Source organism: Lissotriton helveticus, chromosome 2_1 (assembly GCF_964261635.1).
Source record: "Lissotriton helveticus chromosome 2_1, aLisHel1.1, whole genome shotgun sequence".
NCBI classification, from domain to species: Eukaryota; Metazoa; Chordata; class Amphibia; order Caudata; family Salamandridae; genus Lissotriton; species Lissotriton helveticus.
In genome coordinates, this window is record NC_136059.1 from 1333284275 (window position 1) to 1333297209 (window position 12935).

The window sequence follows — 12935 nt, forward strand, 5'->3', positions numbered from 1 at the left end:
TCAACAAAATAAGTGTAGAACAGGCTGTTTCAAGAAATGATGTATTGTTACTGTTCTTCATATCTATGAGTGTATTGCCACAGAATAAAATGGTGCCTGTGGGGTTCTCTGGACAGCAGCACTTTGCATGAGCTCAGTGGAAAAAGAGGGGCTCAATTGATTGAATGAGCAGGATACACCAGTTTAATTTAAAAATAATTGCCTTAACAAATGTGTGCTTTTGATTGGGGATAGTGGCATAGTGGTTTCTGGGTACCTGCTTGGTAGGCTCGGAGGTGTGTGATCTTGATGCGGGCACAGTGCTGAGACGGCTTAGAGTAGTAGGTAGCTGAGGAGTCTTCCCATGGTTCAAGTGGCCAGGAACCAGCTGCAGAGGTATTGGAGATGAGCCTAGCACACGTCAAGATGCAATCCTGTATGCCACAGAATGCAGAGTTATTCCGGTTGGGGTAGGAGGATCGGGAGGAAGAATGTGGAAGAAGTTCTGAGTGTAGAGCAGCAGTCACCAATTCAAACTCAAGGGAATGTGAGTACTGATTCAGCAAGTGATCAGTGTCTGAGTATGGAGAAAGCACAGAAGGCTGAAGAGGTGACAATTCCACAAAAACCCAAAAAACTGAATCATGTTTAAAGGTCATTACTCCAGTCTATCATGTAGTCTCAAAAGAAGAACGTAAAGTATATTGAGTGGTTTAAATTCAAATAGGGAACGAAATACTGTCAACCAGTAGCATTTCAAAAAGTTCCAAACATGGACGGTCAACCTTGTTGCACAGAGAGAAGACAAAAGGACGAGGAAAGTAACTATTAGAAAAAGAGGATGCCTGGACACTGGGGCGTCAACTTCCACATTCCCCTAGGGGGCAGAGCTATAAGGCATAACCTTTGACATTACCGGAAGTGGTAGCACCAGAAGTGATGTTAATGTTATGTGGCATTGAGGAAGCCACTGGATAAATAGGTTTTAAAATCTTAGGAAAATATACCAAGGTTCAGACAACCCAAGTATGTACAAACATGTCACAGTGAAGTTCTAAGCTGCCATATATTTGTCTCTTACCGAAAATGCACAACTTCTTTGGATCTTGCATTTCCTGAGTCAAATAACTCACACTTAGGCACATACTTCTGCAGTGCAAAAATAAGCCCAACATATATTCCAATGAGTGCCAAACTAGCCTCCAGGGAACATTTTTAAGCAATAATTTAGGCAGTAACATGATCAATGCCAAACCACCTATTATTATTGCCGGTCTTATAATAATTACCTACCTTATTATTGTGCCAAACCCTACCAAGAACACAATACCTTTAAACACTACATCAACATTGAATACTGGTGACATGAAACGCTTCCATAACACATATAAATGGGTTCTTATGAGCAGATTAAAGAAGAGCTATATATAGCAATAATCGAATGCCAGTGATGCACCTTTAAACACTGCTGTTTTTTCAACAGCACTAGCAAGAGACAAGTGAAACTGTAAGCCCCATAATGCAAGGTTTTACTGGCTGTAATATCAGAACAGGATGTTTACACACGACATGAGAAGGATTGGGAGCTGTTCAAATTCACACAGAAAAGCATGCAGGTGCCTGGAGAAAATGTGGCATGAAGCAATGCATATTGGGAGGGTATTTGTAAGATGGTAAAAAGATAGATACTGAATGGGATGGGATGCTTACCTCTAAGAGAATGTGTAAATCAGTGATACATTTCTATTAAAAAAAGCAAAGGAAGTGATAGTTCTGCACACCGAATTACAACACAATATTTTAAAGTAGAATTGTGAACGCTAAAGTCAAATCTAGGTGAATTAGAAATTACAATTTTTCTGTCAGTAAACGGTGATTATAGAAGGGAGATTGAAAAGTATGGAAAAACATGCTCTATTAGGAAGAAACACAGACGCAGACTACACAACAAGATCTAGAAAATTGCACTTACAATTCCTAGGGATTCCGGAAGGGGATGAAGATAATTCAACAACGGAACTGCCTGTTAGTAAATATAAATAAAAAGTTATCACTTTTAGAGCCCACTGTAGCGCTATAAGATATGACAATCCCCAGGGCATATAGATTACATTTTCAGGGAAGCAATAAGGGGAGTTTCCCAAAAATAATGATGGTGTACTTTCATGATAAATGTTCCTTATACGTCATTTGAACGGGCCTAAAAGCTAATGAATGAGAGATTCCATTCCTACTTTTAAGATAGCGAGCACACAAGCTCAAATTGTGCAGCAAACCAAAATGAAGATTCTTTGAAATACTAACCTTACAGCTATTGAGGAGGTTAATGGGATAAAAAAGAGATTAAACTAAAACGGTACAGATTATGTTAATGGTCTATAGCCTTAGAATGATTGGGGGTCAAAACCAGAGGAAGGAATGGCAACGTGAACATGTGTGAAAGCTTCAAGAGCAAGGTATTTAGGTCACATTTAAGAGGAAACAAGTGTAGACATCCCACACAGCAAGTTACAGATGGATTAAATGGGTATTAATTTTGGAAAATATAATCACCAGTCGATACTACCTCATTACTTCATGAATAGGAACGCTCGTAGCTAATTAAAGGAGAGCAGAGATTGACAAGGGTCACCCCCCAACTGGAAGTGGGATCCAATATCAACTAAAAACAGGGCAAGGAAGGTAGAAATGGAGGGGGGAGATAAAAGGTGAGACAAGGAAGAGCAGGGGGGAAATAACTAGCAAGTGGACTTGTATATTTAAAACAAAGTATGAGAGAGGAGACGGAAAATTGTCCATGATTGTAAAAAATAGGTCCTTATGGAACTCATAATCAGTCAGTCAGTGAATCCACTTTATTCGATTACTTAAAATCATAAAAGTACAAAACAGAACACAAGCATAAGCAATATTACAAATCTTTAGACATAAAAATTAAAATACATAGACGATATTTCAATTAATTATAAAACACTATCACCTAATCAGACCCCTTAACCTAAAAATAGCAGTAGACCTCAAGATATTGACTTAAAGATGAGCTCATCCTCAGATTTTTCTTATTCTTAATCCTCACTGCTGCTACTAAAACGATGCAATTTTAAAGTATCACCAGGGTTACACAGAGATTGTAGAAAAACTATCGCTGGTCTAACCTGGGGAAAAAAAAACCTTCCTCTTATGGAACTCATAATCAATGTGAATGGGCTAGTAAAACATAACAAATGCAATATGAAAAAGAGTTTACTTGAGCAGTCTAAAGTGCTGTGTTCTGTGAAGGGATGCTACATCAGGAGATTCATCCCATGATGAAAACCAGGTATTAAATACATTTTATTAAGTACAGGAAAGCAGACAGTCATTTCTGTTGGTGACTGTATGAAGTGACAACTTTGCTTAGAAAATAACAGAGAATTAATGATAATAAAACAACAAAAGGAAAGGCAGGTAGATGGATTTCCCTTTCGCTGAAATAAGTTTTCAGAAACATTTATGTCATGTAGGTATTACAGCCCTGCTATAAATGCCCCACATCTCATAGAGGAATTGTTCATTACTATGGCTGCCTTCTCCACCTCATTGATAGGAGTAGGGGTGTTCAAAGTAAACTTAAAACAAATTGACAAATAAATAAAAGTATTTTTTTTCTAAAAGCCCTAGAAATTATTGTATGAGAGAAGACATTTGGGTCTTTTAGCACAGCCTTGGACTGGTTGATATCTAGCAAGAACATTTTCTGAAACTAAAGACAATGCATTTTGTGCATAAATATCAAAGCCGAACACATTTGGATTATTTGCTTTGCTCAAACAATCTCAAAATCAAAAGAGTAGAAATTGTTCTGCAAAATCTGTCAGATCACACCTCAGTTTATATGATTTTGACAGCTTGAAGGGAGACAGAAACTCAATAAGTTTAGTTTGGAGAAAAAGAACTGTCACTGTTTTCAGACCCTTATTTTATTAGTCTATGTCAGGAGGAAATTGTGGAATTTTTAAAGATAAATCTAATCTCAGCTAAAGTTGGTTTAACATGGGATGCTTTTAACACATATTTTTGAGGTCTTTTAAAAGAAAAAAAAACATTTATAATAGATTCCTTCAGGAAAAAGAATATCTACTGAAAAAGGTCCTCAACAGTTCTGAGGAACACACGATGGAAGTTAAAAACCTGTGGGTACAAAAAGAAATTGTAAATAGCAAAACTATGTTCCAGCTGGGTGATGTGGAGAGCAACAAAATAGGGAAAATTGTTGAGACTACACTCTAGAATGGAGAAGAGTCGCCCATCTAAAATTCATTGCTGGGATACAGGGACTATAGGATTATAAGAGAGATTATATAGAGAGTCTTTGGCTCTTGCAAAAGAAAAAAATCTGTCTTTACTACAGGAGGCTAGTTGGGTAAAGATAACAGAAGAACAATAGCAGTTTTTGAGTGGGCCAATAAGTAAGAGAAAATTGAGGAGGACTTAAGATCGATGACAACAGCAAAGGCTTCTGAGCCAGATGTAATTCCAGTTGAGGTATGTTAATTGTTTAAGCGAGAATTGATTCATCCCTAATAAATACTTTATACTACTACATTACAAGAGACAGGTGCACCTCAATTGTTTAATCAGGGTAATATCATTCTTAAAACTGCATCCTGAGCAATGTGGGTCATATTGCCGTACAACACTTAAAACATTTTTGTAATGAAATTTCTCTATTAGGCTAGCCAGTATGATCAAAGAAATTGAAAATTACAACCCAGACAGTATTTATTCCTGGGAGATTGTTATCCTCAGTTACCCATTATCTGTGGTAGGTAATTCATGTAGCAGGAACCCATGGCTCGCAGTCGCCTTTCTGGTTTCTCGATGAAGAGAAGGAATTTGACCAGGTGAACGAGAAATCTGAGGGGAAGAGCTTAGATGCAAACCTTTCCCCGCAGTTCACAATGTTGATTTGGTCTCTATGGCATTTGTCAGAGGCAAATGTACTACTTGTTGAGAAGATGGTTGATGAATTTCTAATAGGATGTGGCAGGGATACCCATTAACCCCCTTTGCTTTTCACATTGTTTATTAAACCCCTATTACGAGTTATATGCCATAATAATATGATTAGAGTAACACCAAAAATTCTTGGAGCTACTCAATTAATGCTATATGCGGATGATGTACCATGTTAGATTGGTATTTGATACTATTGACCAGTTCTCACAAATATCAGGAGATTCAATAAACTCGATGAAGTCAGGGACCCTGCTGTTGAATTGTAGCTCAAAAGATTTACTCAAGGAATTGCGTAGTACGGTAACTTCATGGGCTTTCCTAATATCTAGGAATACGTCTCAAAATCAGTGGATAATATGTAGTGTTTCAATTGTTGGATATTATTATTCAATTTGAAGATAGAGCTCAACAGGTGGTATGCCTTTTCCCCTTCAATTATATAACAGATACATATTACTGAATATTACTAAAATGGTAACGACCACCCTTATATTTTTTTAAGTATAGCTTTTAAGGCAATTAATGCACTGATTCTTTGACCTGGCTACTTTTAAATGTAACCAGTATTCTTTAGGCCAATAAACTCTCCCTCACCACCCCACCCCGATTTCATTCAATAAAGGCATCCTTTAGTTTATGAGGCTGCTTGGGCATGTGGAACAAGGACCGATACAACTGATTTTTTTTATCAATGAGTGGCTTTATGGTAATAGGAAAATTTAGCCTTTCAATCTGAGTATGATTTGGTGATTAGGATTAGGGTGTTGAATCTCCTCTGAGTTTCCAATGCCAAGATCTCTTCCACCACAAACTAAAACATAAGTGGTTGAAAGAGGGCACTTCAAATGGATGCATTGTGAGGGTAGAATTACACAGAAAATACCGCTGTTGCACACATTGTATTTGGAACAGATTGCAAGACTAAGCAATTTAATATTGCAATATTCTGTTTCTGTGAGGTGTGGGACAGCACCAATTAAAAACCTTTGTAACACTATAGCAAGAATATGAGCTCCACAGAACACAGCTCTTTAGATGCCTCCATTGTTGAGGGACATGGATTTGTATGCTAAACTTGAGGAACCAATTTACAAATCGAGAGATTGTCTAAACTAACACAAGAACATATGGAGACACTGATGGGAAATTTTTTAAATGATCCCTGGATAAAGATATTGGGCCTGATGTACAAAGGCATTTTGCATTTCTTAACAGGCCAAATCGCAATTGTGGACCTTTAAGAAATGCTAAACAGCCTTTTCCTATGTAAAAAAGGCCTTAAGGGAATCGCAAAATGTGATTTCTACCCAGCAGAAATCGCATTTTGCGATTCCCTCAATAGGAAATTGCAAATAGGGATTTCCTATTTCTGATTTCTTAGCACATGTACAAAGTATTCCCTAAATGCAAAATAAGCATTTAGGAAATGCAATTACCATTGACTCAAAGTCAATGGTAGCCATGTGCAATAAAATAATAAACACCCGAGGTGTTTCTTTTAAAGTGCAATAGAGCCCATACATGCCCCTAGGGCATATGTGTGCTTTACATGTGCACCACTAGTTTTGGAGCGCATTATGGGGGGCCTTATGCCCATAGCCAGCCATGGTTTATCATTCACTAAATAGCGCTTTCTTAATTGGAAAACGTTATTGAGGAAATGCAAAACCGTCCTATTGGTATGAATGGCATGGGATATCCGAATAGCGATTCCTACTCTGTAGGAATCGCTATTAGGGAATTCGGTAATTTCATACATATCATATTGCATTTCTTAATAGCAATTCCTATGGAGTTGCTATTTAGAAATTTCAAAATTGCATTTTCATACATCTGGCCCATTGAGTGGTACTTAACGAGTCATTTATGAACATCTGCTATATTGTTAAATAAATCCGTAATCTTAATCACCTTTTTAATGAAGGTGTATAGAATTGTCCGGTCTGCAATGTCACATTGTTCATATAAAATTCAATAAAAAATGTTTTATCAACCAAAATTATTGTTTATTACGTTATACAAAAATTAAGTCAGCCACTGGAGAAAGAGGTTTTGTCTTGCCTTACTTAGAATTATATTATTTGGTTGCTGTAGTTTATATCTTCCTAGTTACGTAAATCAACAAATATTTCCAGATAACCCCTCAAAGCCGTGAGTGGGAAGTCAGGCTTGCAAGGCATTTCATATAAATTTGCTAATTCAAAAAGATGCAAACCAGTTAACTTCCACGCTTTGTGTTGAGTGTATTTCCGTGGGATAAGAACATCAAATAAATAAAATCAAAAGGAATGTGTACCACTATGGAATAATCCATAGTTCCCTGAACAAATAATAGAAACAGTTTCAGAGAAGGCAAAAAAAGGTTTATGCGAAGTTAGACAGATTTCAGATCAAAAGGGATTATGCCATTCGAAGAAATCAGGCAAAAAGTTTATCTCTAGTGTTGTATGGTTCCCACTAGAAAATGTAAGACCGCATATTCAGACAAAAGGGCTTCAGAATGAAGGGACTGGGTTCATCTACCTCATGAGAAACTGTTGGCCCAATTCCTAGCTAGCTCACAGTGCGTCACCTGAACCCCTAAGCCTTCTGGGGTGGCAGGTGATTTGGGCAACCTTGAACATGACACTATGATCCCCAAGGGAATTGTGGTAACAAATCTTACACCTTTCATTTATTACTCATGCATGCCCTTGGTAAAACACAGCAGGAAGAATACAAAGAGGGTTTTCAATATGTTTATTGAAGCACTAGTAGTCTTGCATAGAAAGAATGAGCTACGATTATTAGGCCTATAAAACAAAGCAAAGTAACCAGCATTGTGAACATGGTGAAAAGAAGGAACAGTCCAACCATTTCTATATATCCATATTCCTACCTAACTCTACCCCTACTCGTAGAGCATAATGAGTGTACCCTCTGCCCGATCCCCTAGAATTGCCTAAAATCCAATACCTGGATGTAATGGTCTGGAGTTGGATTGGCAATCCCCCTCTGCAGGATTAGCATGGAAGATCGGCAGAGCTGCATGTCGAATACAACATTCGTCCCATGACGATTGTGGCTGGAGTGCCCCCTCTGACTCACAAAGGAACAGTGCACTGTATATATATTAAAACCACTGTGTAATTGATACAGCTCTGATGTCTAGATGTTAGAAACTGTCTCCAAGTGGACAACACATGTACTAGGATATATCGTTTTATGTTCCTAGCCTTGAACGAAGAGTTCAGATTATGGAGAAGGAAAGACTTTCTAAAACAAGCAGCATGTGCAACGTTACTTAGAATTATATAGTGAAAATAAAATAGATATGTGGTAACAGAACTAAGATGAAGTTTGCTAAAATGTGTAAAATATAAGACTAAAAGGGAGAACCAAAGTGGGCCTAAGAGGGTTTCACCAATCTAGTTCCATGGCACGTTTTATAAATACGTTCAATGAAGAAGTTATTCCCCTCAGAGACAGGTACTTGAAGGGTTCATCAATTTTCAAAGAGGATTTCCATCACTGACCCAGAAAACAATATATCCCAGAGGACAATGGGAAACTGCGATGCCAAGTTAAAAGCAGCTTGGGATTTGGATCTTAGCTTTCAATTTAGGAAGAGCAGAAATAGGTAGCTCTAACATTCAATATTTCTCTGTTTACTTATTGTAGCTCAACATAGAATAAGTTTATATGATTTATCATACAATCCCTCTGACAAGGTACCACACTGAAATAGAAAACTGGAAATATGTTTTCAGATTGAAGTAAAATCAAACCTTTATGGGATTCAATGTTTAACTGTCTGAGGGAGAGACTGAACATGCAGTTTTGACCCATACCCTTTTGAGGTATTGCTTGGCAGACGAAGAGCAATGGGACATGCCTTTATATTTTGGGTTGCATATAACTAGATCTGCACAAATGGAGATATTTAGAGAGCCCTAAAGCAGAAAAGCAAATGAAGAACCCGTAAAAGATCATTTATTTGAGGCTCTTGCATGGCTGACCTCCTCCCTCGATTAATGCAGTGTCCAACCCACATACCCCTACCTCAGGAGTCCTGCAGGGTCGAGCATCTGGCCTAAGTTATTTAACATATACATCCACCCTTTAGCAGACCTGATGGAAAGCTGTGGTCTCACCCTGTTCTCCTACGAAGACACCATCCATATCAATTTTTCACTGACATTTGGCTGGAGCACAACTCTGGGGATCTTACATCCCTGCCTCATTCTTGTCTCCTGCTGGATGAATACCAACTCATTAACACTAAACCGTTATAAAACTGAAGTAATGGTATTGGGCAAAAATCCTGTTACTGGGGACCCCAGCATTGGCCTTCTACTTTAGGGGCTCTTCAAGAACCAAACCACAAGGTGAAGAACCTAGGCTTCTGGCTGAACTCTACCCTGTGCATGAAACCACAGGTGGCCAAAGCAGCTGCTACATGCTTTGCCATTATGAAATGGCTATTAAAGATGTTTTGGTCATCCAGGTTATGATCTTATCATGGTTAGATTATGGCAAAATCCTGTATCTAGGTGCAGATACGGCTGTGATAAAACGCCTTCAAGTGGTCCAGAACTTGTCAGCCAGGCTTTCTCTTTCGACTTCCAACACATGCCTCTGTGCCTGGCCTCCTTTGAGACCTTCATTGGTTCACAGTGGACAAGCAAATCCAGCTTTGCTTTATGCATAAAATCAACTCTCATGCTGGACCATGGTACCTGCAAAAACGTGTGGTTCCTTAGCACCCCCCATGCATTGCGCTTGAGGAAATGAGCGCTATCTACAGTCCCCAGAATCAAACAGACCCGGATGGTTGGCCGTTCCTTCTTTTTCCGGGGCCCCAAGCTATGTAATAATCTAACTGAGTCCATGAGAAACTGAACTTCCCTAACCCCTTTTTGTAACGACCTGAAAACTTGTTTATTTTAAGCTGTTCATGTCTAGGCTGCCTACCTGTTGCCAAAGCGCTGGGAAACCCTTTTGGGTAGCTAAATACTATACAAGATTTTATTAATAATATTTATAATACGAAATATATCATAAAAGAATTGGACTTCAGACGATATTTGACAAGAGATGGGGCCAGCTCAAGGAATGGCTGGGCAGCAGTCTTTGATCTGTTAGATAAATAGTTTAATTTGAATATGCATGTATTTCTTTTTATTTCACAAGAAAATCTACCCTCATGTATTGTAACTGTAGTGTTATTCGCTTCCTTAAAAAAGGTTTGCAAGGCCACAGTACATTTATGTAGTCAGCTACACGAAATATGTTTATTTTGGAGGGTTTTACAGCACTCACAAAACATAATCCATGATTTTATTCCATGTTAATAGCAAGTCTTATTAGGATAGCAGTTCAAAGCAACTTGCAATACAATATGCAGGTATAAGGTTAATAAAACAACAAAAAATAAAACAAAAAAATCACTCTATATATTTTGTGTGGACCAATAGATTTTCATTAATACAGGGAGAAAAGAAATGTATTACAGTAATAAAGAGCTCTGTAATAAGATTTGGATGTTGAAGGGGGAGGATTGGACAGAGGCAGTGCATTTGCCCAGGTCAAACCAAGAGCTTTAAGAATGCTGCTGGAGTATGATGATGATGTTCATGAGAGGATATCGGCCCAGATTAACTGTGAGAGGCAGCTCAAGCCCTTACTGATGAAGGAAGAAGCCTTCCACTGAACCAGTGCATGAGGAATATCAACCACGGCAGAGAGTAGGGATTTTATATCAGCAATGGCAGGAGGCAAAGCTTTTACCTTGGGCTCTGCACTAGACGGATACTACCCCACCTCCGTCCTGGCCAGGACTCGCCCATCAAAAATACAGCCATTAGGAAGAGTTGGTGGACTTTCACTACAAAGCAGTATGTGAATGTGGGCTCAGCCTTTGGAGCAAGCCCTTACTGATGAAGGAAGAAGCCTTCCACTGAACCAGTGCATGAGGAATATCAACCACGGCAGAGAGTAGGGATTTTATATCAGCAATGGCAGGAGGCAAAGCTTTTACCTTGGGCTCTGCACTAGACGGATACTACCCCACCTCCGTCCTGGCCAGGACTCGCCCATCAAAAATACAGCCATTAGGAAGAGTTGGTGGACTTTCACTACAAAGCAGTATGTGAATGTGGGCTCAGCCTTTGGAGCAATCCTTCGCTCTGAACTCACATGACAGTGCTGCTGCAGAGTTCTTTGGAGTGTAGCCACGGTGTGAGTGGAGATAGAGTCTGTCTGACGGTCTTGTGACTCATGGGGAAAACACTGAAGAAAACATCTACATGGGCGTGTTAAGCCCAGAGGTGGACCTCCCCTACAGAGTAATTCTTTAAAAATAGATCAGTGTTGTAGGCAAAGGGGGTCATCTGATGAGGAGGGTTCTCCTCAAATAAATTGTCTCTGGAGAATCCAGGGGCCATTTTTAACCTCACATACATGATCCCACTTCTACTCATCACACATAGGCACCCTCCAAAACCATCCTTTAGCTTCACGATGGCAAACCAAGAAGACCTCCGGCAAAGAGCCCCCGGTGGGGCCCGTAGGGCATTGCAGCACCGGCTCAACGAGAAGCTGCCCTATGGTGAAGCATGACACCCCTCAGTGTGTGTGAGGGCTCTTGCTCCTTATTGAAGCTATCCCTGAATTAGCACGCACTGTCTTGTTTTATCTAGCACCTGTCTGTAACTGACAATACTGACGTGGTCTGTCACATTCCTCATCCCATTCCCTATAGGAACAGCATACCTTTTTTCGTCTACCAGTATCCCCGGCCTGTATGCTGGACCTAACAAGCCCTGCATCCCTCCCTTTGAGACTGCAGCTAGAAGAGTGTCACAGAGGTGTGTACTTCTAGCAATGACATACCCAAAGAAAAAAGTAAAGCACCTGGAGAATGTCATATGCTCACAGATCCTTTTGGCTCTGGATTGGCCGGCAGTGGCCAACTCCCACAATCTTTTGAAGTTCATTGTCCTGCGACAAGAGGTGTTGAGAAGATAGCGAAAGGGAGCATGGGAAGGGCGCATTGGGTTACATAGGGAGACTGAAGGATGATGGGGGAAATGACAAATGGTGGTGATCTTGTTTAGGTTGGAGGGTGTGGCAGATGCTGTTTTCAGGGCAGCCAATAGATCTGGATTTAGTGAGCTATCCATGCAGCTTTAGCACATTAGAGCAGGGCAAAAAGGAGAAAACCAGCAGGAGTGGACATAGACCACCATAGCTGTAAAATAGCCCCTCATGCAGATCAATACAAGAACTCGAGTGGAGAAGGAAGGTTACATCCAAACAGCAATAGAATTAGGTGAGAGATGAATACTGCAGTGGGTGAGAGATGAATACTGCAATGGGATAAGCCAAGGCATGATAAAGTCTCAAGCAAAAGGTTGTTAGAGACTCATTGAAGAAAGCACAGCTTACACTGTCACATGCTTGTTTGCCATAATTGCTATTATTGTATTTCTGCAAATTGCCCACACCTCATTTCAAATATCGCAAATACTCCTTATTTAAAAGTCAAAACCCTGCAACCTAACAATGTCTAATCACGTCAATCCTATTTGTTAATCCGACCAATCATGTGTGTGGAATCACATTGTTACGACTAATGATCGCATCTAACCCTATCAATGTAAAGTACCACAATGAAACTGGAGCAAATGCATGGAATTCTGTCTTTGAGCGAACAGGTCTAATCCCAATAACAAACAATAACCACTAACCTTAAATTCCTGAGCAACATGCTGCCCAACGTAAAGCACTCCAACGCCTCATCAGGGGTAGTTTAGGAAGTGCTACGTTAAATGCAATTGCAATACAATAAGTTCAGTGCTATCAAGTATAGTAAAACATGCTTTTGAACATGCCCCTACGCTTCAGGGTTATTACCACACATTTAACTAAACAATGTAATATTACTCTGCATTGCATCAATTATAACAATGGCAAAG

At 39.5% G+C, this 12935-nt stretch overlaps 1 protein-coding gene across 2 annotated transcripts in view; it reads left to right on the forward strand.

Annotated features, from left to right (window-relative positions):
* STAP1 (signal transducing adaptor family member 1) overlaps window positions 1–12935 on the forward strand; it is a 651304-nt gene that overhangs the window by 580374 nt on the left and 57995 nt on the right. The gene's annotated exons all lie outside the window — the stretch shown is intronic.